The following is a 26740-nucleotide window of genomic DNA, read 5'->3' as shown; positions in this document are numbered from 1 at the left end:
TGAGTGTGCTCCGATTTATTTCAACTTTAGAGTTTTACTCTGTAATTTTCAAAGATCAGTTATTCTAAAATGGTGCCAATTTCTATCAAGAGAAAACATGCAATGTTGCTTACATATCCAAAGAAAATTTATATTTTTGAAAAACTGCTGAAAGGGACGAAGTAGAGCGGGTAAGGTCGCTATAAAAAATGCGTCAGCGTCATAAGTGTTTCTGTACTTAGGTAAACATTAAATTCGTTAATAGTGAGATAGCTCTACGAGTTTAACATAGTATCGGCTAAAACAGACGCGATTTACAGTATCACACTAAAGCATTTCTTGCCGTTGGTAAATTTTCTGTCAGAGAAAGCCACCGGGTTTGTTGTGAGCGATATTTCTTCAATTGCAACCATATCCCATGACCTATTTACTCACTGCCATCATAAACAATTCACGACATCATCTAATTTGTTTTATCAGCGTTTAATAGGGGTCCACTCGTGTCGTGTTCCACGGGAAAAAATTGTGGCCGCACACAATAAATTGCAAGCTGTGAAAAAAACACTTATTTGCAAAGTAATCTTAATGATCTTTCGGTGCCTAATTGCCTGAAGATATTTAAAACCACTGGCGACGCTTTTGGCGCCGTCATGCTCCAATCACGTAGACTGAGAATATAATCCCAATGCAATTCGGATACCTTTCTTTGCCTCTCCTCTTCACTTCGCGGGTGTCGGCTGCTGCAATCCAGGGGGGGGGGGGGGGGGGGGGGGAGGGTATTCCGTAAGAGTCCACCTAGCGGACTGTCCATTTCGGCCACAGCTTGTTGGCTAGGGCCGCTCGCCTCCTCCTCGCTTGTGGAGCTGAATACAATCAGGAGCGGCGGAAATGGACAGTCCACTAGATGGTCGCTTACAGAATACCCCCCTCCCACCAGGTTCACTTGCTTGAACTTGGTTCACTTCTGAGCATGTGCTTCTGTGTATATGACAAAAACAACTTGGGTCGCGGGATATGTGTCATTGCGCATGCGTCCAAGTAGACAACTAGGATGAATGGGTAGGTGTGACTGGGCGTGTGGCATTGACATTATCTGAATAATCTTGTCCAATGATCCAAAAAGGATATGTCTAACTAATTAGTAGACTGCATATATACAAGCGTAAGAAGAGTATAAACTGAAGAAGTTTGGTACAAAAGCTGATGAGTGTGAAGTAAGAAGTAAATGAAACAAAATGGGACCCAAGGGAGCATTGAAGAAGAAGCGTTGGCCTACATGGAGGGGAATAATCGAAACATAGGGGAAGATATTTGAGTAAACATGAAGGAAAGCTTCGCTTATCATCAATTGCCACATATGAGTGAGGTATGCTGTTCTTTTTTCGCTTGACTGTTGTTGTTTTTTTTTCATTCAGAAGACGGTCATAATACATATCCCCGTACATATTTCAAAAGCAGCGGCGCGAATGGTCTGGTTCGTGCTCTTGGCGTCACTGCATTTCTTACTCTTGCGTAAAAATTTTCTGGCACGACCTTCTCCTGTCATCACGAACTCCCCGTACATGAAGAGCTCCTTAGAGCTCTTTTGGATAATTATTTGTAGAAAGATCGGTCACGCCAGGTTGGCCAATCCACATGTGGTGAAGAGGAACAATGATATAAAAATAACAAAAAAAAGGAAAGGAGCAAGGCCAGATTGCGAGCACCAGCAGATCAATGTTCACTTGCGCATGTAGTCACAAGCGTTCGTATAGTCCAGTTGCCTAAAAAAAGCGCAAAACCGTTTTCGTGGCCTTGTTCATCCAATATGTTTCCGGCCAAGGTGCCAAAATTTTAAGGCGAAAGCCTTAAGTGAGTTGCAATAACTCATACCCCCCCCCCCCAAAAAAAAAAAAACGCGGCGTATAGTCGAGTTGCACAAGATGTATCACGATCAGGAATGGCTCACATCTCAGTAAGCAAGCAAAGATGCAATATCTCTCCCTCCCGTAAGCAATGGCTCATGCACCTGTAAGGAAGCAAAAAATGCAATGACTCATACCTCCTTAAGGCGGAGGCTATAAGTGCTCAGAAAAGTGAAGCGAACAGTGCATAGAATTATTGAAATCAATCATACAACACATAGAACAGGATACGTTTAAATCTTCTGCTAAGAGGATGCAGCGTAATGTCGAAGAGAGACGTCGTTGGCGCGAGTCTGACTCCGCTCTACGTGCGTATGAAGCCGCAGTTAAGCGACGAAAACTAGCCGAGGAAGCCGAACTGCGAGAGCAGCAGTGCGACGATGCGAAACCGCAATGTAGAGAGGAGGCCGAAGTTTGCCGACAACGGCTTCCCACACATGTACTCCACACTGCGGCTGGTTGTCTTGCAAAAAGTCTAACCCCTAAGATCGCACAACTATATGCATTACCAAGTATGCAACAGGTGTTTCGCTGTCACTTGTTACAAAAGTATGACATGCTGCCGAAGTGCGGAAGTTTTTTTTTTTTCTCCGCAAATGGTCTATCTTCTAAGCGGCTAGGACTAGCACGCAGAGCTTTTTGTCACGCTTTAGTTACTATGAAGAACACGATAGTAAGAAATGTGAATCGCGATTATACTCTTTAAAGGACAAACCTGCGCGAAGAAACAAAAATTTACATTCAAGCACCGTGATAACGGTAACACAGTCGGCGATAATCGAAATCTGATCAGCGGTTCAAGAGCCTCGGCTTTTGTACATGACTCGTCGAAGGTTCCTGCGGAATCGCTGGTGCTCGCGTGCCTTAGAGAAAGTACTAAGCAATTAGCGTAGCGCGTACATTCATATTACACAGGGTTCGGTGACAACAGACAACGGATAGAACTATCGATAACATTAAAGAAACTTCCGATGCATGCAGAAGCCGCCTGAGCCCAGCGATAACCTTTAACGCTTGTTAGCCGGCGAAAAGCGGTATCCGGAAGAAAGAAAAACAAGTACAAGTGTCAATATCGCTCAGAGTCGTATGCTAAAGTAAAAAGCCTTCATCCTAAAGGGGTGAGCAAAGCGAGAACAAGGTAAACACAGGGGCGCGATTGGAGATCTTTGTTCGAAAGTTGTGTTCAGTTCCTGTTCAGTTTCGCCTCATGCGATTGGTCAACGCAGCACCGAGTCGTCAGCCCCCGGGCGCGGCTGACGCAGTGCATCGCTCATATTGGTCAACGTATGAGGCGCCCATAGCTCGACAAAGCAAAATATGCTCAGAGCTTTTAATGTACGAGTTTTAAGCTGGTCAACGCGTCGGCGGAAATGCGGAGCCTGTGGCGAAAGATACGCTCTGCGTCCTCTCTCGATGGTAGTACGCTCAGCGCTGCGTAAGCGAATTGGCGTCGGAATTAAAAAAAAAAGTGTTGAATATCTCAAAGAATCGTAGTTATCAAATATAATTAGAATTTCACATGAAAACGGCCTATTTCTAAACGACTACCTCAAATTTCACGTGCGTAGAACAAAGCCCTACACTCTTAAAAAATGGTCATAGTAGTTACTACCTAGTGTCACACTTTTTGCTACCTTAGTATAACTCCAGTTGGTAACAATAGAGTTATTAACAGCACTAGCTAAACAAGGTAGACACCGTCACCTAATGGGTCTCAGCTTCCAGCTCGAAACGCAGTTTGGCCACCTGACACAAATATTCTCGCCTATGCTGCATATATCGGGCGAGCTGTGGCGCATTCCATAGTGCGTCCGATATGTGTGTTATAGAAGAGGAAGTTCGAATTCGGTTGTGCCAACTACGTGCGGAATTAGTAGCTGAGACACGCTAGTAAAAGTGACTACGTTGTGCAGTCAGTACTGTTAATAATTCCATTGTTGCGAACAGCCATTATATCAAGGTAGCAAATGGTGTTACACTAGGTAGTAAATAACCCGCCGTGGTTGCTCAGTGGCTATGGTGTTGGGCTGCTGAGCACGAGGTCGCGGGATCGAATCCCGGCCACGGCGGCCGCATTTCGATGGGGGCGAAATGCGAAAACACCCGTGTGCTTAGATTTAGGTGCACGTTAAAGAACCCCAGGTGGTCAAAATTTCCGGAGTCCTCCACTACGGCGTGCCTCATAATCAGAAAGTGGTTTTGGCACGTAAAACCCCAAATATTATTATTATTATTATTACTAGGTAGTAAATACTACGCCCTGCCCCCCCCCCCCATCTTTAAGAGGGTAGGTTCTTGGTCAGCTTTACTACACCATGAGTACCACTTAGCTAAACTTCGCCAAAATGGCCCATATTATTCAGATCACTCTTCACAGGTACTAGTTCGAAGTTGGCGCTCTTCCCTGCCGCTTCTTGTTCTTCCCTATTTAGGTACTTGCTGTAAACTGCGGCGAAGTATGGGCCCCTCCATCCACGCGCCACCGCCGCTTTCTTATGTAGCGACAACCTTTGTTGTGCGCCGCCTTTTCCCCTCACACCAAATCCGGTTCCGGTATTTCCGGTTCCGGCATTTCCGGTTTTAAAATTTCCGGTTCTGGCGTTTCCGCTTCCTGGAGTTGCGCTGCGGGAATTTCCACTTTGACTGCTGTTAGACAATGGTGAGACGCCCGCGTGTGCTCAGCAGAGCTGTGGCATTCACCATAAGAAGAATGCAAAAGGGACAAGCTGTTGTATTCCACTGAAGTAGTAGTTCGCGGTCGCTGTTTTCTATATGCACGAAAAACGGCAGTGGAATCCAAGCGCCCAGGCACTACATTCCACTGTACGTTGTCGCTCGTGCCACAACCCGTCGCAGGTTGACGCGAAGCAGCGAACACGAGCAGATCGCTGTTTACAATAGGCGGTGGTTCTTGGATGGAATCGCATTCACAGTTTCAACCGCAGCTGGTGCAATTAAAGCCTCTCCAGCGACGCGAAAGTAAACAACGCTAAAATACGTAGCGTAACTTCCACTCGGAACAGGAAGCTGCAGCTACGTAAGTTCTGCTTGACGCCGGAAGCTAAGGGCGTGAGTGGGAGAGTGGCGTGGAGGAGGAGGGCAGGTTGACGGTACTTAACCTGGTCGGCGGAAACGTGTATGGAGGGCCTTCATGGGCAACCTCCTAGCCCTACAGCAAAGAATATTCGCAACGACGTTTCTTGAAAAGGTTGCGTTTTTATAATCAATTCGATGAGTATTCAGGCACGCATGCAGTGCCGAGAGGGCGACAACCGAGAAACGACGCCATGGATGGATGGATGGAAAAACTTTATTTTCGTCAGAACGCATGTGCGGACGATTCCGTGCTAGATGGCCATCAGCTCATGGCTGACGGCGACCTGGGTGGCCCACTCCACGGCCCTGGTCTGGACGACCGGGTCTGAGCTGGCCAACACGGCCTCCCACTGCTCGAGAGAAGGATCACGCATAATATCCGCCGGTGGCGGCGCTATGCTACAGCTCCATAATATGTGGTCATAGGTGGCCAGTTCCTGGCACCATTTGCATTCCGGCTGAACGTCCGGGTAGATTTTGTTTAACACGTATGGGCTATAGAAAGATCTCGTCTGCAATCTTCGCCAGACGCTTTCCTGCGCCTTCACCAATTGCTTGTCCGGTGGAGGGTAAATTCTCCGCTCAAGTTTGTAATGGTTAGTAATGTCGTGAAAGGACACCAGCCCATCTCTCGTGGACCTCCCTGGAACGTCCGGCTCACCTGCTCGGCTGACGAAACCTCGAGCATTCATGTGAGCCGCCTCGTTCCCAGGGTTCCCAGAGTGGGCCGGTACCCAGACAATTTCTACCTCCGTAGTCCCTCGCCCCGTGGCCCGATTTAGTAATCCTGCCGCTGTGGCAGAGATTCTGCCCCTCGCCAAATTTCGGATGGCTGTTTTAGAGTCGCTGAAAATCAGGTCAGCTTCAGTATTACCTATAGCTAGCGCTATCGCCGCCTCCTCTGCAGTTTCTGAGGAGCGGGTTTTGACTGATCCAGAGGTGAGTAAGCGTCCCCGGCCGTCCACCACCGCAACTGCAAATGCGTCCTTGTTCTTATACTCGGCGACATCTACGTAGACTGCCCCGTTGTACTTCCCGTACTTAGCATGTAAAGCTCTGGCTCTTGCCCTCCTACGGTTCTCGTGATGTATCGGATGCATATTTTTAGGTAAAGGTTTTATGTACAAGCCCTTGTGCATTTCTCGCTTCACCTGAATTTTCATGTCCCCAGCTGGAGGATCAACTCCAATGCCGATCCCTTCCAATATATCCCTCCCTACTTTCGTTTTGGAAAGTCTACTGAGTTGCATCGCCAAGTGTGCCTCCCGCAGTTCTTCCAAGGTGTTGTGCACCCCTAATCCCAGCAGCCTTTCGGTAGAAGTATTGTTAGGCAACCCAAGGGCCGCCTTATACGCCTGTCTAATCATAGCCTCCACCTTGCCTTTCTCCGTCGCGTCCATCTTCATATAAGGTGTCGCATACACTATTCTACTGAGCACAAACGCCTGTACCAGCTTACACAAGTCCTTTTCCTTGACGCCTTGTTTACGATTGGCGACTCTCCTGATAAGTCTCACGGTAGCATTGACAGTATTTTTGAGCCTTTCCAAGGCCTCCCTATTCTTCCTGTTAGTCTGCAGATACAGCCCCAGGATCCTGATCGTTTGGACCTCAGCGACCGGTGCACCCCCCACTTTCACCTTCAGCGGTGGTGGCGGCACATAGTGCCTCGCATGTATCCCTCTTGGTTTATGCCTAAGCACAAAAAGCTCGGACTTGGGCTGAGAACACGAGAGTCCTGCCTCCCCCGCTAGCTCCTCCACAATATCCACTGCCTGTTGTAAAGTTTCCTCCAATTGTGCGTCGCTTCCCCTTGTTACCCACAGAGTAATGTCATCCGCATAAAATGTATGTTTAAGTCCCGATATCATTGCCAGCCTGGGCGGTATCTTGATCAAGGCGAGATTAAACAAGAACGGCGATAAAACCGACCCTTGTGGTGTCCCCCTGCCCCCCAACGGGAAAGGATCCGATTTAAATTCTCCGACTACAATCTCCGCAGTCCTATCCTCCAGAAATGATCTGATGTATCGGAAGGTTCTACCCCCCGGTCCTATGTCCGATAGGTTCCTTAATATTGCCTCATGGGTGACATTGTCAAAGGCCTTTGTAAGGTCGAGCCCCAAGATAGCCTTGGTGCCCGTGCCGTACCCAGGATCAACCACGTCCTTTTTGAGCTGTATCATGACGTCCTGCGTTGATAAATTAGCCCTAAAGCCAATCATCGTTTTAGGTATCAACTCCTTGTCCTCCACATAACCCTGAAGCCTGTTGAGGACCACATGCTCCATCAATTTGGCCAAGCAGGACGTCAGCGAGATGGGTCGAAGATTCTCAATACAGATCTTCTTCCCTGGTTTAGGAATAAATGTAATCCTAGCATGCTTCCACTCTGCGGGGATCTCCCCGGCCGCCCAATATTTGTTCATCAAGTCCGTGAGCGCCCCCACTGACTTGAAATCCAGGTTCCTCAGCATTTTATTAGTGACCCCGTCCGGACCCGCTGCCGACGTAGTACGAAGCTGCCCCATTGCAAACTCCACCTCCGCCACCGTAAAGTCCGCATCTAATTCGAGGTTTTCCTCTCCCGAGTAATCCGGCAAGAAACCGCCTGCCTCGCCGTTTATGTAACGACTTCGGAGTTCTTGAATGAACTCCCCAGTCGTGCCTTGATACTGATGAACTAACCTAGCCATTTGACCCTTCTGCGCCGATTTGGTTGCCGCCGGATCTAAAAGGTGCCTCAACAACTGCCATGTTTTTTTGCATCCGAATTGCCCATTCATCCTGTCACAAATCTGCCCCCATTGTTTGCACTGCAAGTCCAACGTGTAGGTTTCGATTTCTCGTTCTAGCTTGGCCACCTTCCTACGGAGGACCCCATTATGCTTTTGTTTCTTCCACCTCCGAAGGAGACTCGCATGCGCTTCCCACATGTGTAACAGTCTAGAGTCCGCCGTAAAACCTTCCTCCACCGTCGGAACCTCTTCTGTGGTACCCTTCACGTCCTGCTTGAGCGCCTCAACCCAGGCTCCCAAGTCCTCGATTTCCCCGCTCACTGTGTCTTTCCTGACTTTCCGAAATCTGTCCCAATCCGTCACTCTAGTTCCTTTTACCCTGTCTTTGTGCTTAGCAGTACGAAATACCGTGGAAAGGATATAATGATCACTGCCCAGTGGTTGTCCCGTGTTTACCCACTTTGCATCCCTAATACCTTTAACAAATGTGAGGTCCGGAGATGTGTCTGTGCTAACGCTGTTGCCTATCCTCGTATGATCGAGCGGGTTATTCAAAGTTGTCCATTGTAGGTCCTGAGCTACCCGCCAAAGCCTATTTCCCTTTGGAGTGGCTCGGATGTAGCCCCACTCCGGATGAGGCGCGTTGAAATCTCCAACCACGATGAGTTGAGCCCTAGCCGCTAGCCGTTGCGTCTTTATCAATAGGTCTGGCAAGCCCAGCCCTTTATCTTTAGGAGAAGAATATACATTAAGTACAAAGAGACTCTTATCGTCCTTTCTTTTGGGCAGAACCTCTAGCAGGACGTAGTCCTCTCTGCTGCTATCTATGGTATGCTGAATCGCCGTGGCGTTCCGATGGACTAGAACGGCCGTGAAGACGCTCGATACACCCCCCCGATCAATCTCTGGCGGTGTAAATGCCTTAAATCCCGGTAATTTCACCCAGCCACTAGCCTCTTGCAAAGCTATAATGTCAGGCTTACTGTCCAGATTTTGTATGTGCAATTGCAGGTTCCCCCGCTTGCGACGGAAGCCCCTGCAGTTCCACTGCCAAACCTCAATTTGCTGGCGAGGGGCCATGATTAGGCACCAGGTTCACTAACATCGGCGCTTGGCCGACTACGGGAGGCAATCTAGCCTGTAGCGTAGCATTGAGCTGTTGAAACATGCCCATAACCTGTGTTTGGAAAGCCCGCATATCATTGGTGAAGGCGTCAAGACGCTCCTCAATCTTGTCTAGTCTGGCTTCGATCCTGTCGACCCGAGCTTCCAACCTATCCTGTCTTTCCTCCTGTTTTCCTATTCTGTCCGCAAGGGCAGACATTTCCCCCCTAAGACTAGTGACTTTAACGACTGGCTGCGGCGTGTCCGCCGTTGAAGTTTCTGCCACTCTTTTTGCATTAGCTCCATCATCCGCCGATGGCGGCCTCTTAAGCTTCCCCCGATTCTCCACCTCCATAGCTGTGCTCTCGCTCTCGCGAGAAGCAGTCGCCTGTGCCGCTTTCAGTGGGGCCTGGACCACCGGCGTCTGTACCCTTTGTCCTTTGTCGCTTTTAAGCGCGCGTTCCATCTCTGCTATCCTGACTTCCATCTTTTTAATCGTCTCAGCCTGCTGCTGCACCTGCCTTTGTAGCTCCTTCTCTCGAGCAGTCTCACTCTGGGAGGCCACGTAGGGCCAGCTCACCTTTTTTCTCGTGGCACTGGGACTTCTTCCATGACTGGAACCCTGTTCTCCTTTGCCACGCTCGGGTCCGGGCAGTGGTGGGAAGGAAGTGGACCGGTCCCTGCTCTTGTTATCGTCTCTCGCACCGCTGGATGACCGCTTCCTGGGCCTCGAGCGCCGCTCCTCCTTGTCAGTTTGGCCGTTGTCCTCACTGGCCTGCTGCAGGCCCGTCAGCTGCTTACGGGCTAGACGAAACTTGCAGTTTCGGCTCCCCGTGTTGTGCGCCCCATGGCACACGATGCAGTCCGGAGTGCAGGTCAGCGGCTCTCCTTCCGGTGGCGCAGGATGATCCTTTCCGCAACGGCGACACAGATTAGTCTTCGGACGATAACAAACGTCCGCCCGATGTCCCACTCGTCTGCAGTTATAGCAGGTCTCGACTAACTCTCTGTACGGAATCACCGCGTACAAACAGTTCCAGTAAATAACCTGCCAGGGAACATGCTTCCCCCCGAACGTTATCTGAATCGCCTTCGACTTTCCCAAAGGTCTGGCATCCAAAATTTCTATGCCGTCATTCCTCTTCAAGAATCCCGCCCGAACTTCTGCCAGTGGGCATCCGTTGTACGCGTTGTAAATGACTCCGCGCACAGAGTTCTCCGGCGCCGCCACGTACGCCGAAATCTCAAGGTCATGACCGCTCAGCTTGAGCGTCTTTACATTCGCATATGCCCCACAGCGATGCATACACGGCGTGCTCACCGTCATCGTGTTATTTGTCTCGTTGACCCGCACCAGGTCTTCCTCCGCCGCAGTCGCATTCGTCAGCTCCGCTGCCGCTCTCAAGGCATATCCGAGTTCCCTCGACGTCACCATACTCAAGTCCCAATTCTTGGGTCGGCACACAACCTTGAAGTCCTTGGCTGGCATCTTCAGAAACGGTCCCCGTTTCTTCCACACCGGCGCTCTTCCGCGCTTGACTTGTTCTGCTCCGTGCGTCTGGCGCCCGTCGCTGCCCGCCTGCTTCTCGCTAGGCCTACTCTCGGGATTGTTCCCGTATACAGATTTCTTGAATCTATCTTGAGCCCGCAAAACCCGGGCCCATTCTCCCGCCTCGAACTCTTCGGGCGTTATAGTCTCTCCCTCAACGGAGTACTCCATTGTCTTCAGCCTCACAGAGGCCCACAACCACAAGTCACCGTCCCGGAGCCCGGTGCCGTCGGCGGCGGCTCGGCCTAATGATGAGGCCTAACTTTGCCGCGCGGTGGTTGAGCACGAAAAGCGTGGAAAAACCCCTAAAAAGGGGGCAAACTTGCCGAAATTAGGTGTCCGCAGGGAGAGGGCAACTTCTTGTGGACAACCCCACAAAAAGCAAGTCCACAGCACAGGGAGTTCCACCGAAAAACGGTCTCAAAGCGGGAGCCCATGCGAAGCACGTCCGCAATCTTCGACTTCGTCGTCTTCTCCCTCAGAAACGACGCCAAGCGTCCCGCATGCATCATGTCAAGCATTGCTGGAGGAACGCAACCACCCAGTGGTTGGTGGTTGCGTTCCCCCGGAGAAAGTGCTGAACGCAAAAGAAAAAGAAAGGAACCAATACCAATGGAATTACGATTGAAGCTGAGCTGGAGAGTTCTTATTGACTCCTCTCGTCACTCAAAGTGCCTCGTTCTCTCGTCTATATGACGTCATAAGTGGAACACGTTTGAGAAGCACGCGCGTAGGCGCACCAAAAACAGCTTAACTGTGCCATTTTAATGGCACCTACCACATCGCTTACCACCAACGGGGCCCATTAGGGGAACATACAAGCGCTTTAAGTAATGTGGTGCACTATTTTTCTCCCTAATTTGCTCATTCAGGGTATGGGTAAGCGGTTTCGATTGGGTAAACTGCTGGAGTTTAATGTCGTCCCACAGTGGTTTACAGCAGACTTGTGTTTACTAGCAGCTTATCTCCTAATCGTTCCTTAAACTTTGGAATTTAGACGGCGATATTAACCATACCGGGATATCATGATAGCACATGATAACCTGACGCGGTGGCTTAGCGGCTGTGGTGTTGTGCACGAGATGGTGGGGTCGAATCCCGGCTACGGCGGTCGCATTTCGATGGGAGCGAAATGCAAATACGCCTGTGTCCCGTGCATTGGAGGCACCGTAAAGGACCTCAGATGGTCAACATTATTCCGAAGTCCCCCACTACGGCATGCCTCATAATCATATTGCGGTTTTGAAACGTTCAACACAATAATTTATTTTATCTTTAGCCCATAGGATAGGTATGATAACGCTAAAATTGTTCTTTTCACATACGCACAAACAAAAAGACAGCTGTGGTGATCTAGCGGCCAATACGCGAGGAACGCGTTAACATTACGTCCCACCTCTTTGATATCCTGAATCTATGATTAAAGCCGCGTTCATCGCTTTGCAAAGTGTTCTTTAGCATACTAGGGCAGAATCTTGGGCGAGTTGGTCCTAACAGGGCGTAGAGTAATCGTGGGCAAGTGTTAAACAAGTGATCTGACTTTTCATCGATGCACTCGCTCTGAGCTTTCTTGTGTGTTTTGTTTTTCTGTTTGCTGCGCATATATATAATATTTGGGGTTTTACGTGCCAGAACCACTTTCTGATTATGAGGCACGCCGTAGTGGAGGACTCCGGAAATTTTGACCACCTGGGGTTCTTTAACGTGCACCTAAATTTAAGCACACGGGTGTTTTCGCATTTCGCCCCCATCGAAATGCGGCCACCGTGGCCGGGATTCGATCCCGCGACCTCGTGCTCAGCAGCCCAACACCATAGCCACTGAGCAACCACGGCGGGTGCGCATATATATCATGTTGTTGAAGAGCTCACTCGACACACTTGCTGCCTCTTCTAGGAGCGAAGTGCAACTGACGAGGGTCTGAAGCACAAGACTCTCAGTCGCAGTGCATATTTATTTATATATTTATTTATTTATTTATTTTTAAAGCTACCACGTGACCAGCTTCTCGCACTTCTCACAAGCACGCTTTTTTTTTCAGTTTGACACTCGAAATGCGAACGCATTAAAAAGAAAAACGAGAAAGGAAACGTACCATGGAAGTTCTAAATATTACGTATCACCAAATCTTACAAATTAAGGGAGAACACGGAGAAGGCGGGAGATGTAAATTCAAAACTATGAGCAAAACTAGAACAAGGTAAAAGCGGCATCTAAAGTTTCGACAAGTGGACTTGTCCTTTTCAAGGCGACATATGCTTTCTTCAGCACAGTATGTGTAGGTAAGGTCCTTCTAAAGGGGAGACGGTGTGAGGAGCGATCATTATCAAGTTTAAAACGTCTCACTTGACAACGTCGATGGCAGTAGACCTTGCAACGCTTCGAGTCGCATTACACTTTATTATTGACGAACCAACGCACAAATGGTCGATTTCCTGCGGCACGAAAACGGCACTACAGTGTTTATTATTGCAATAGCAACTAAATTGATACTCTAGGTGCATTTCTGCTCACCGTCGGTGTCGCCGTCGTCGTCGCCGAGAGGTTCCGTATGAGTGAAATCGCGCAAGGGTGAGCCGGCGAACGTGGTTCAATGTCGCGTGTGTGAGCGACGAAGGCCGCCCAGATGCGCGCCCTCTCCTGTTGCTCGCGAGGAAAGAGGGGTCAGGTGAGGGAGGAGGGGCGTTCTTCTCGCGCGGCTGCTAGGGTGCCTCGGTGTCCTCCTCGCCCGCCACTACGTACAGAGTGGAGACAACAGCGGCAGCTACTACGGTGTAAACCATGCAAATTGCGGGCGCCGTAGTAAACGCCTTTGGCGGACGCCGTAGCGACGCGTTGCCGGTGCTCGTGGGTCTTGACAGCGATCTGCGACGTGGCCAAATTGCGTGCCCGCGCGGGTCTCATTTTCAAAGTGATGTGCGATGTATGATCTGTGATGTATGCACAGTGCGCGCAGTGCCAGTAGCTTCGTATGCGCTATGCTTTCGACGTTTCGTTCATGTTAAAGCGACACGTGCACGGAGGTCAATAGGCTCGCGGCTGCTGCCACGATTCCGAACTCCAGCGTTTTCCCAGACAGTGCCGCGGTCATCGAGCGAGATGTGTTCGTGTTTACCTATGCGCGGGTAACACCATGGTGGGTAATTTGGTTAAAACACGTTGACCGGCTAGTTGATTTGAGTCCATGATAGAATGTGTAAGCGAGACTGGACAAGGACGTAGAAAGGAGCAGACACACAAGGAGAGCGCTGTCTCTGCGTGTCCATTTCTTTCTATGTCCTCGTTGAGTGACGCTTACACATCCTATCATTGCTAATTTAATTAGCAAGCGAATGTTTACAAGCTTATACATCCGATAAAACTAGTATCCTTACTTCTTTCAGCCATCTACTAATTTGCTATCGCAATCAGCACTTCGCCTTTCTGGTGGAACTGCGATTCTTGCTTCTGTTAGCTGCGTTCTTTTTTATTGCCAAAGCAATACTGCTCGCACTTTCGGTCCATCGGTGGTCGTGGCGCCTCCTTACACAGCTGCGCGTCACGTGACCACGTGACGTCACGCCAGACCGAGAGATGGGGCCCCAGCTCGCGGCATCGATGGTGGATGCGAAGCCTTGTCCGCCGCTGCTGCGGCGCTACCGAGAGAGGGCGGTCGCTGGTGTGACGTCTCGCCAGACCGAGAGTTGGGGCCCCAGCTCGCGGCATCAATGGTGGAGGCGAAGCCTTGCGCGCCACTGCTACGGCGCTACCGAGAGACGGCGCTCGCTGCTGTGACGTCACGCCAGACCGAGAGACGGGGGACAGCTCGCGGCATCGATGGTGGAGGCGAAGCCTTGCGCCCCGCTGCTGCGGCGCTACCGAGAGAGGGCACTCGCTGGTGTGACGTCAGGCTAGGAGGGTAACTGGGGCTACACCTCGGCTCCTCGCAGTGGTCGGCGCGCTGCCTTGCGCTATGTCGGATGATGTATAGCCATAAGTTTAACAAAGGGCAACCATGTCCACACCATCAGCCGAACCAAGGCGCAGCCAAGGGTATTGCATTCGCAATCTTCCAGGCTAAACCAAGCTAAGCCTTCAGCCAATGTCTTTTCTATTTTTCCCTCTTGTTCTTTGTCGTCTCTACAACCCTTATATCCCCCACCCCACTGAAGGGCAGCAAACGGGCAACTCGTCTCTGGTTAACTTCCCTGCCTTTCCACTCTCTCTCTCTCTCTCTCAGTTGAGTGATTTATTACTCAAAGCCTTAGCAATTGCCGCGCGCAAACGAAAGTCATGAGTGATTTCATTCGCAGCACTTCAATATATATTTTAAATCTTTTCCAGAGTATTATAAGTGCGAAACAATATTAGCCCTTATAATATGGTAGTGATGCGATTTCACTGGTGCTGCTCTTTACGTGTAGCGCTTGGCACGGCGCGGAGCTTCTCCGATGCCATTACAGGCTCCACACCGCTTGTAAAAAATTTCAAAAGCTGCGAGAAACTTTGGTGCACCCGGGTGTTTGTCGAGTCCACGTGTAGTGTTTAACACCGTGCTACTAGTTCAAGCGCTACGCTTAACGTTGCAATCAATGTCAGTGCTTCACGCTTCGGGTGAAACTACAATTTTTTTTTCCCTTAACTTTCAAGCACAGGTTAGGTCATTTCGGTATAGGCATAGCCATTCATTGGAAGATGCAGGTTCTGGAGGACCTCCTTTACCGTTCATCAGTCAAGGAACTGCGGTGCAGAAATCTTTTATATCAAGTTAGGATGTTGACTCTCTTGCTCTAGCATGCGTTGACGTTTTTGCCGAGTTGGCAGTTGTCAAATTGGTGAAAATTTAAAAAAAGGAAGAACAAAATACAAATCTACTGACACTCATGGCATCGCTGATGTACTGGCGCTAGTTTTTTGTGAAATTCCAAACAAAGAGATTTGACGTTAAATTTTAGTTTTAATAAAACTCTAGAAAAGAACAGGCTTCTTAAAGAACATAATATTACTGAAAACTTTTATCATTGGGTGCACATTAAACACCCAATCTAGAGAATTAAAACTTAGGTTGCAGTAAATTGGTGAATCGCGCCGATGATGTTTCAATAATAGACACTCTATGTGATGCTTTTGAAGAATTTGTCCCACTAAGTTCTACTTGGGATGTTAACGAACTGGTTAGTTATTTCGGATGTTTGGTTAAAAATGTATTCAGTGTTTGATTCCCTTCAAAACAAAGAAGAAAAATATTAAAATTCCCTGGATGACGTGAGACATATTACACCTAAGACGGCGTAATGGGCTAAGGCGTAAGAGTCACTCAAGCAATTAGGCAGCCATGCTAAGCTTCATTAAAGCCAAGGAGGAGCTTAGATTGAAAATTAACTCGGCTAAGGATTTCTTCTTCCGTGTGCAGCTGCAGGGCCTAGTAAAAGCTAGCACGCGTAAATATTCTGGGCGTTTGTTTTACCACGTGATACGATAGCTACTTCTAAGGTGAGTAAGAATGATTCTACCAATGATCTCTTTCATATAGCAAATACATTTAATGAGTATTTCCGGTCCCTTTTTACTCATGACAACAACCTCATTCAACCAGACAGCATTGCTCATAGTGACATGTTCATCAATGACGTTAACACTAACGAAGAAGGTCTTTTGAATGTCATTTTGAAACTTGATGTTGAAAAGCATGCTAGGCTTGACGGCATTCCGACCTCTTTTTTTTTTGGTACGGTACTCATTATGTACCTGTCGTTACCTTACTGTCACATTTTTCAAGTCTCTGGCATGCTCTGCGATGACCTCATCATGGAAAATGGCTCAAGTTCTTCCTTTAGTCAAGACCGGTGACCAGCTCATTATATCTAAATATAGACCGATTCCTTTAACCACTCATTCGTGTAAAATGTTAGAGCACATAATTTACAAAGACATTATGGAATACACTGAGTCAGATGCATTACTAATAATGTCCAGCACGGCTTCAGACGTGGATTAAGCAAATTAACACAGCTAAGTGAATTTATGCATAACATTTGTATTAACCTCGACGCGGGCAACCAAACTGACGCAATGTCTATTGACTTTTCGAAGGCATTCGATAATGTGATTCATACGAAACGATGTATGAACTTGACACCATCCTCACTAATCACCGCATCCTCAGCTGGATTTCTAGGTGTTTTTTTCCATCGATCTCAATTTGTGTCCTTTAACCGAGCTAATTCCAGTATGGCGGAGGTACCCTCGAGGATGCCACAAGGTTCCGTGTTGGGTACGTCGCTTTTCTTGTTCTTTATAAATAATTTGCCTCGCCGCATAACCTGGAATTTACGTTTGTATGCTGATGACACCATATTATACCATAATATTTCCCGCTTTTATGACCATTTACAGCTTCAAAAATCACTTTCTAGTGTTACCTCTTGTGCGCTACCTGGCAAACGACAATTGACATCCGTTAAACTGTCGTTATGACTTTCACTAATAAAACCACCCCTTCCGTTTTTTTCTTACAAAATTAGTATAGCCCTATTCAGAGCGTTAGTGAATATAAATACCTTGATTATGTTTTGACGCCCCACATGTCGTGGTCAAGACACATAGAATTATTAACCTCAAAGACACTGATAAAGGCAGGCTGTCTACGCCACGCGTTGACCACGGCCCCGAGGTATACCAAGCTACTGATGTATAAATCTCTAATCCAGCGTCAACTATAAAATGCTTCTCCTGTATGGAACACGCGAAAGCAATGTGCATTTAATCAAATCGAGGCCATCCAATATAAAGGTATTCGCTTCATATGCCGCAGGCTCAATAGAGATTTTTCACCTTCTACAGTGCTTGGATCCCCAAGCTGGCAACCCTTCTCAGATCGCCGACGCACGGAATCGATAAAGTTTCTGCATTGAATTATCAACTACTCTTGCCGGATTTCACCAGATAATTACCTAACTCCTGCTAAACCATCCATTACTAGAAGTTACCATCACCTAAAAATCGCGCATTACTTTGTATGTACAGACACTTTTAAAAGCAGTTTCTTAACCCGTGTAATTGAATGTTGTAATTCCTTGTCCTTCTCTTCCTTTAAACTTATTTTAGCTACTATTGAATAGGTAGGTACTATTTTCATTCGGTTTGTATGTTTCATATTGCCTTTGTTATTTGTCATTGTTCTCCTTTTCACACACACACTCCTGCAACAGCCCAATCGCGCTGCAGTATGTTCAAATGAATAAATACATATGGTCTCTGGAGGTTCGAATGTGATTGCACACTGTCTCTGTCCAGACTGCACGCAAATTATATGTGTTGTTTGCACAAAATGTCAGCCATCAGTTTAAATAGAGATAATTTTCAATCAATTAATATATCCGTATGGATACCTATATCAGTCACATCAAGTTACTTTAATATTAGAGTTTCTGACCCTCACAGACAGCCTTTAAAGTAAACCTCGCATGCTACTACGATTGGTCACTGCTTGAATGTTGTCTACAAAAAGAAATAATGGCAGATAAAGGGCACTATAATGTCTTCCTTTCTAGTACCATTTATATTCCTCAAGGCGATACATGTTGCTCTGTGTTGTACACACGTGTACACCCTTTGTAAATGTTACGCGATAGTTCTTTTTTTTATCACGTGTGAACATTCTCATCCAGTATATATATGTGTAATATTGCCTTCAAACGCCCCATGGTATTTTTATGTCTCTAAGAAGAAATATACGACCACTTTCACTCACGATGGCCAAGGCTGGTAGGTTTTATTGAAGATACATAATATTGCGGCGTACCGACAAAATTGTATTCATTCACCCATGCAGTGAGAGTAATCCGAGATTCCACTTTCGCGTTGCTTCGAATACCAACGTAGGGAAATATTATATAAAGATATTTTTCGTTAATACCACGTTCGAGAGAACTGCTTCAAATGCAAATCGGCAAATATGGTAAGGAGTACTACTAAAACAAGAGGCCTCCGTTGATATAATGCGAATTTTGTTTTGCGTTATTTCAAAAGAATCGTATGACGTGGCAGTTTTGTATTGTCCCTAAATAGCCTAAATAGATTAAACAACTCTCAGTTTCCCACAATACCCGATTCTATAGATCCCATCGCAATCCACAGAAGAAAAGGGGACATCTGTCCTATCGAAATTCAAAGATATCTGCGAGGTTGAATATATATATATATATATATATATATATGTATATATATATATATATATATATGATCTCTTTATATTATTTATATGTTCTTTCATTGTGATGTAATTGAAGCAGAGGTTGGCTGCGTTATTGGCGTCATATACTCGACTTCGCAGATAAATCAAAATTAAAGGATCGAAAAGACTGGAGAGGCACTGGAGAAAGTTCGATATCACGAACAGTTTGCTAAGGGTAAAGCAAGACACAGAAGTTACTAAACGGACAGTAAGAGGTCGACAAGACTCCGTAAACAAGTGGAAGCGCACAAGAGAGTCTCAAAACACGAACGTAAGTTCAGAGCTCCGCCGATGAGGCGGCTGCCATTTCTATGCATATGTCTACATAACTAGAAACACAACGCATAACATAGTAAGACTTGAGTAACAGATGTACACAAATGGGATATATTTATATCCTTTCCTATCTATGCATATACAAGAGAGTTGTGGTACTCGGTAATCGTATATGAGCATTTCTACAACGTATAATCTCCTTAAACAATTTCGGCAAGTTGCTTACGTATAATGCCTTGGAAGGATTCAAGTAATAGAGCCTCATATGGGGGGGGGGGGGTGTTGGTAGTTACTTGCTGTGTTTCTAGTCCCTCGGTCCGAGACTATCAATCTTTGATATCAGTGAGCATTCCTACACGAATTGGTTAAAAGTGACTGTCTCATTGGTTTTTATTTCCTTATTGCATTTCATTTTTCCCATAGTGTAGGGTAGCCAATTAGGCGCCACCTTGCTTAATCTGCTTGCTGTTCATTCTTTCTGCCTACTGTACAATCTTGGGGCTTATCACTTCTAGAATGACGTCTCCCCGCATCCCATGTCCTAGAAATACGTATATAGTTGGCGATTTATCTGTTTTTCCCATGTGCACAAAGCGCTATCGAGTGCTTCTAGTTACCCTAACATACGCGCCGTAAGAGCTAACAGCGGGGCAATGGCGCTTCGAGTTAGGGGCAGACGCCAAGGTCATGAATAAAAGATGCGGTTAGGCAACTGTAACGTGGAATAAAGAACGACGCAATTGAAAGCGATACCCTGAGCGCCACGACCACGACTTGAACCAGTAACTGATACGTTCCGTAATTTCCCCAGAAGTCGAGAAACGGCGTAGGGGAGTTTGTGTGAGTGTTGCGTAACGACACTGACAATGGTGCGGGCGTGCCTGGCCTTGTGCGTTTGTTCCCATGTATGCACGCTTGCAACGCACGGTAAGAAAGTTTCGTTGGCAGACATGAAGACACACTTGGAAAGTAACCAGAACCTGGAGACGAGTCAGTGGAAATCTGTGAGCCTAACGTGTGTCGAGTTCGTTAGCGAAGCGCTAAAGGCGCTCTTTCGTTGCCACGTATAGAATGACTCGGACGTTGTGGAACCCGCCACCGTGCATGGGCTCATTCGCGGAGTTCCTCTAACGTTTCAACCATATTGTGTGCAATAGCCGTACGGCTGCAGAGCCATGTGGTAAGTCCGTTAGAGTAATTGCGACCGAGCTGGCTTCCATGAAATCCTACCAACCTCATTAGACTTTTTTTCTTATGGAGCGCCGAGTTAGAAAGTGGTATAAGGCTTGGCACCTTTCCATAGCTTTCCTTACATTTCATTTTATTTTATTTTGTTTATTCATTTCTTTGTGAAGAGAACTCACTGACAGGACGTATGTGTCTGGGAGCATGTTCAAGAGCAACGGATGAATAAAATAGGCATAAAGCATGCCGCTGTGACAGATATCATAGCAAGATTGTGCTTTCGGAGTGTAGGACCACTGAAATATTATATCGGAACGAATTCTTTCGGACAGAGTGCGTTCGAAGTTTGCTATAGCCAAGTAAAATTTATGCAGCACCTTTACACCGTTCAACCATAACTTTCTTCTATGCAATGCTTTCGAAGGTGCATAAGTGCGAAACGTGTTTACCTTCGGACGTTGTTTCGGACACCATGTCATTGGCAAAATATTTTTTGAATGTGCAAGGCGGTGGGGATTGCCACGAAAACGAATGATGATGGAGCTCAATATTCTCGCCTACAATATGACAATGCTATTTTAGACCTCAACTCTTACGTGCCCGTTTCTGCAGCGAGTGTCCGTGACCTACCTCGCAACCGAGTGAACAAACTCAGCGAAAGATTAAAGCGAACGCGGAGCGCCGCAAGAAATCAAAGACAGCGATCGGGAAAAGAGCGCGAGGCGTAAAGCGGAGGAGGAAGGTATGGCGAAAGCAGGTATGAGAGGCTCCGCGACGACGATGGCGAAGAGATGGTACCAGAGTGGCGGTCGTCGCCTGTTCACCAAAGCGCTGCATGAGCGGAGGTCTGTCTGAGGAGGCTCAGGCGAATCGTGCCCATGGATCACCAACGCTCTGCCTCTCGCGATGTCCCCATTAGCGAGGTAGTCGTGCCACACTTCGCTCCCTTTGTAACGTGCGGCACGAGGCAGATAGTACGCGCCAACCAATATATAGCGAAATGAAAACAAGCATAGAGCTGCGCTCAAATTACGCATTAGGAAGCATGTTAATCACCGGTAAATTTTTCATTGCACTTTTTTTCATTGAACTTTTACAGCAGTTGGATCATTCTACGCTAAAGGTTCAAACCAGAGGGCTCGAGTGATTATTTCTGTCAAAAGATTACAAAAGAGTTACACATATATATGCATTACCTGCATAGTGTTTTCCCAAAATATTTCGAGCGGAAAGATGGTTATGCGCCAGTGAGGGCCATTTGATTTTCACGAAACGGTGAAAAAGCAGGCTCGAAAAAAATTTGTCAAAAGTTGAATGTTTCGCGCATTCTTTCAAACTTTGCGTTTGAGCCTTTTTCTAGCATTGTTCTTTCATTATAAACAAGTTTCACAAAAATACCTTCATATTTTTCAATCCTTCGAACATGGTAAAAGTGTGGAAATTGAAGTGTTTTGGGGAAATCTTTCACAAACAACGGCCATGGAAAAAAACTGGGATTCTTTTTTTTTTTGTAGACTTGTCCCTAAAACTTATTATGTTCTATAATTTTATTTTTGCCGATCTCCTGCGCACAACGTCTCCAATGAAAGCCTGACCTAAGCAGAAACGCTATTTCGGCCTAGGTTTAGAAGTTGGTACCACACTAAGGTGGTTCATGAAGAAGTACGCAGAATAACGGATACAAATGAGAAGCACAAGAACTTTCGCAGCGCAAATTTTAATCTAAGGGATTTGCGTGTTGACCAAGAAAAAAATTATTTTGAGTCCCATCATTGAAATATTTCGGTTGGCCTTTCGACTTCACCTTATAGCTTGTTGGCGGCAAGCACAAACGAACTTCATTTGATGTGTAAAAACATGGGTGGTCCATCCACAGCACATAGTTTTCGGTTCTTTTTTCTTCGTACTGCATTCTCTGTACGTTATACAGGTTCTCCCTAAGTACCGGTGTCATGCACCAATATTTCAAAATATGCAAATGCTACGTAGCTTGACAGCACGAAGGTGATGATGTTTGCCGTCGCTTGGCGATACTCAGATCAATTTTTGCAATACGTTCGCAATAATTAGTCGTATTTGAATAATCAACTTTTTCAATTTTATAATCATCTGAAAATTGCCAGTAATAGTATTGTAGAACATGAAAAACTCCCCGACACAGGTTTCTGTTGCTGAACACCTGCTACATAAGAGTGTTTTTTCAAGGCACTGCCTCGAAAGGCCAGTCGTGCGGCAATTTTGCGTTTATTCGTGGGGTTCTTTCACGCTCGCAAAAACACCTTTATGTGGGAAGTTTCGAGCAAGAGAAAGCTTTATGGGGTGTTTTTCGTGTTGCTCTACTATTTTATTAGTGACACTTTTCACCTGATTGCAGAATGCAGAAGTTCAATATTTAAATATGACTAATTATCTCATTGGACGTGTTGCATAAATTATCTGAGTAGTGCAAAGTGATGGCAAAGAACGTTACCTTGATTCAGTCCAGCTATGTCGCATTTGCATATGTTTAAATCTTGGTCCATGATAGTGTGTGTGTTTATATATATATATATATATATATATATATATATATGATTGCATATAGTTACAAGGAATTATATAGGGGTTAGCAACGCCATTCAACAAAACAAAAATTAATAAAACAATTCAGAGCCATTCCACTCGGTGAAGGTGGATAACCAGCCGAGCTTTATATAAATATAGTAAAGTAAGACAACAAATCCATATAGCAAAGATATGCATTTGTTAGGTTTATTTGTCTTTACGTCTATCTCGTGGCCATAGTTAATATGGCATTATGCTCGCTATGATAGACGGCCATGGACTCTGTGACGACACTGGAGATATTCTCAGCGAACGTTAGGTCTATTCACGATCGATGGTACGTCATGGAGACATTGGTCTTGTAGTGACAAATATTGAAGGCCGCAGCTTTCTAAGATAAACGCCAAGAACCTTTTTTCGTCGGAAGGAGACACATTCACCCACAATGACGGTGGGATTGGGGTCCACCGTGAGGATCTGCTCCCGAATGGGTCCGCCATAAAGTCTTCAGGGTTCCTCTCTGACATTCCGGGATGAACGTGTACGATGGCGACAACGATCCCGCTCTGAGATTGTACGACGCATGCGTCGGCGCTTTCCACGGCAAGGCTTTCACCCGTCGTCGGCATGCCATAGGGCGCAGCGGCTGCGCTGTTGTTGTTCGCGTAGATCGCAACGCATCGAACCATCATCCATCCTCCAACGCCGGTTTTGGCAGATCTCGCCTCAAACGCCGCTAGGAGAGATATGCTGATACGTTTTGCCTTATGCTTAAGCTATATGAACTCTATAGACGCCGCCGTCGTTTTTGCCTCCACACATCACAAAACGCCGGAGACTAGCCTAAGACAGCTCCGCTGTAAAACATGGGGCTGGGGCCCTATAACGCAAAACTATGCGAATGTGTTTTTATTCCCAGGCCCTGACGTCAAATTTACGTAACCGCCGACGCAAGTTTCGGGCGGTGACCCGCAGGGTTGTCTGAACAGCCCAGTCAAACGCCCTCCAATCTTATCGGAGGTCACTTTTGCTTGCTTTCAAAACGAATAACATTGCCTATATTGAGCGGTTGTTCTTATCTAATCATCTCACAGTAGGCGAGGAGCACGTTCAGGTAAAGAGGTTTCAATGGGGCCGAGTTAGCGCAGTGAAAATAGATAACCAGGTGAGAAGGGTGGTGCCGGCGTCTACGATTGGACCGCTTCCACATAGCTTGCGGTAGCTGGTCGAAAATCTATGTGGCTTACAACGGAAGGTTAAAATGCCGCTAAAATGGATCCTCAGCAAAGAATAACTGCATGGCAGAGTGATGTCGTGTACGTGCCGGAAGGCCTCGATAACGTTATACTGGCACGAACAACGTTTATTATATGCAAATGAATGCAAGCTCTCCGGCAGGTGCGAATAGCCAGTGCCTGAGCGGCCAGTGGGCACCCATCTTCTATTCCTTTCGGAATGGGGCAGTCTCCAGCTATTCACAAAAGATTTATTTTTTAAGGCACATTTAACGCGTACATCTCACTTTAACGCGGTGAGTTTTCACGGTTTTCTGACGTCGCGTGAAAGACAGGCGAAGTGACCGCAATGTCAAAACGTTTAACCTATATAGTATAGGGCTAATGGTGAAAAGGCGCCGAATCAGGTATTATACTCTTTATCTTATTCAATCAATCCACCCAAATCAGTGTGTAAACGTCATAGCAGATGGGGTGAAGCATCTCTTCTGTGTTGGTTGTGGCTGGGAGTTGCCTTCACGAAAGCTTACTAAGCACTAATTTGAATCTCTGATAGTCCTGCATGTGATGTTTGCGGATGCGAGGAGAACATTGACCACTTATTGTGCCACTGTCATCAGTTTGAAGCACAAAGACAATCTTTGTCCAACGCATTGAGAAAACTACATGAGCGTCTTCTAAGTGAACATACAGTACTAGAGCACCGTCCCCACCGATCATCGGCTCAGAATGCAGGGAAGGCACTTTTGTGCTTTCTGAGAACGTCTGATGTGCACGAGCAACATTGACTGAATGACTGTGCACGTTTCTATGCGCTCTCTCTATCCCTTGTCTCTCTTCCCTTTCTCCCTTCCCCCAGCGTAGAATAGCTAACCAGACTCGTGAATGGTTAACGTCCATGCTTTCCTTCTCTCTCTCTTTCTCTCTGTATATATATGTATATATATATATACATATATAATATCTGATGGGGAGCTACCGCGGTTTTCATGACGTCGGGCGACAGACAGGTGAGGTGGGGAAGGCCCAAAAGATTTTTGACCAGTCATGGAAGGCTGATTGCAGAATTAGAATAAAACAGTTATGAATAGGTTTGCGTTATAGCGCCCCAGGACAAGTTTTTAAGACCTGCGTTGTTCGGTTGCAAGAATGCGCGCGATCGAGCGCTGTTGATCTTATAGTTTTGTCCGGCACCATGTTTTTTAGATGTTTTCTTTCTCGTTGAACAGCCTGGCTAACGTTAGCTGGTGCTCACTGCAATGACATGGGCAGAATGCCAATAGGTTCAGAATGGGTCGCACGGTATCAGCAGAGACAATTTGGAGCTGCGGGTCGAATCCTTACTTAAGGCATCGGCCAATATATTCACGGGAAAGTTTGATGTGCATCTTCTTTGAGCCTGCTATGAGCGAATTTTTTTACAACGTGGTAAAACTAAGCTTCTCGCTTGGACAGTAACAGCTGTTGCTTCAGCTTTTGTTCTGCAATGCATTCTCACTGCTTCACGCTGTGGAATGCAAGTTCCAGAATTTTTTGTGTGCCATGAAATAGGAGTTCCATTTTATACAGCAGTATAGCAGCCATAAGAAGCAATAGAAGATAAGAGGTTTACCTTCAACTGCAGCAATACCTGTATAAATGTGTGATAAGAGCTCAGTGAACAACTCGGGATAGATAAACCGGATGCCCCTTGCGTGGTCTAAACTACTAGCAAGACAACAACTTATGTCTAACTATCATGTCCCATTAAAAAAAAGGAAACACAGTGCCCTTCCACTCTGTGTAGAAGGAATACCAGCGAAGCTGTGTATGTAGGCCCCTTAATGGAGAACTGCACCTCCACCACGGGTAGGCCCGGCATTGCACTGTCCTTGGGATCGGCTCACGTATGGGGCGTGTTTAACGCCTTTCCATTCACTGTCTCTGTCTCTCTCTCTCTCTACTTTAACGCCTGCTTCACTTCTGCTACGGGTCGGCCCGGTATTGTGCTATCTTCGGAATCGGCCCACGTATGGGGACTGCTTAACAGCTGCGTCACCTCTGCCGTGGATCGGCCCGGCATTGCGCTATCTCCGGGATTTTTTCTGCACCCGGACACAATACTTGGGAAAGTAACTGTTTACAGGTTGGTTGTAAAGATGTACAACACATTTCATGGTGATTCTCGCCGGTAGCACGTTTAGCATCGAATAAATAAAGTGCAACACCGTATTGGAACCGTCGAAATTAGTTATATATGAGGCATCTACCGCACAGCGACTCCTATTTCGCGAGAACACTCGGCGCCATCAAGCGGCGCCACCTTGAAGCATGCGCGTGGACTCCTAACAATGCGGCACACCTTTGCGAGCGAACGCTGAGCAACGCGTAATGCGGAAACCGGGCTCCTCCTTCGCGCTTGCTTCCAGACACGCAGCGCCATATAGTGGCGCTGCTCAGACATCCGCGAGTGGCCTCGGATTGAAGAGTGGCAAATACCTACTGGTACATACCCAATGACCCAAGTTTACATGAAACACATCAAGGACCGAGACGCAGATACCCAGTGCTCCGAGTCGGCGTCAGTTTCAATGATCAGCGGTACCTACTCCGTCCCGCATCTACACTGATCCATGCCGGAGCCAAACTGGTTCCCTGAAGTGCGGCACATATGTACCCGTCGCCACATACTTACATATATACCGCATACATATCCAACTTTATTCGAAGGTTCGTTTCGAACCTTGTTTCCTCACCACGGTATCACGATGCAATACCCGCTCCACCATGTGTTAGCCAGTGACCTAGGAAAGTAAGGAAACCCTTAGAGACAAGTTAGACTCCAGAAAATGCGTGGAGTACCTTAAAAATGTGAACACATTAAAACGCAACCATGTCTCTCTACCTTCTATCACAGGAGCATATGAGTTATGTTT

This window comes from Dermacentor variabilis, chromosome 4, assembly GCF_050947875.1.
Source record: "Dermacentor variabilis isolate Ectoservices chromosome 4, ASM5094787v1, whole genome shotgun sequence".
Taxonomy (NCBI): Eukaryota; Metazoa; Arthropoda; class Arachnida; order Ixodida; family Ixodidae; genus Dermacentor; species Dermacentor variabilis.
Note: the sequence above shows the minus strand (reverse complement) of the source record.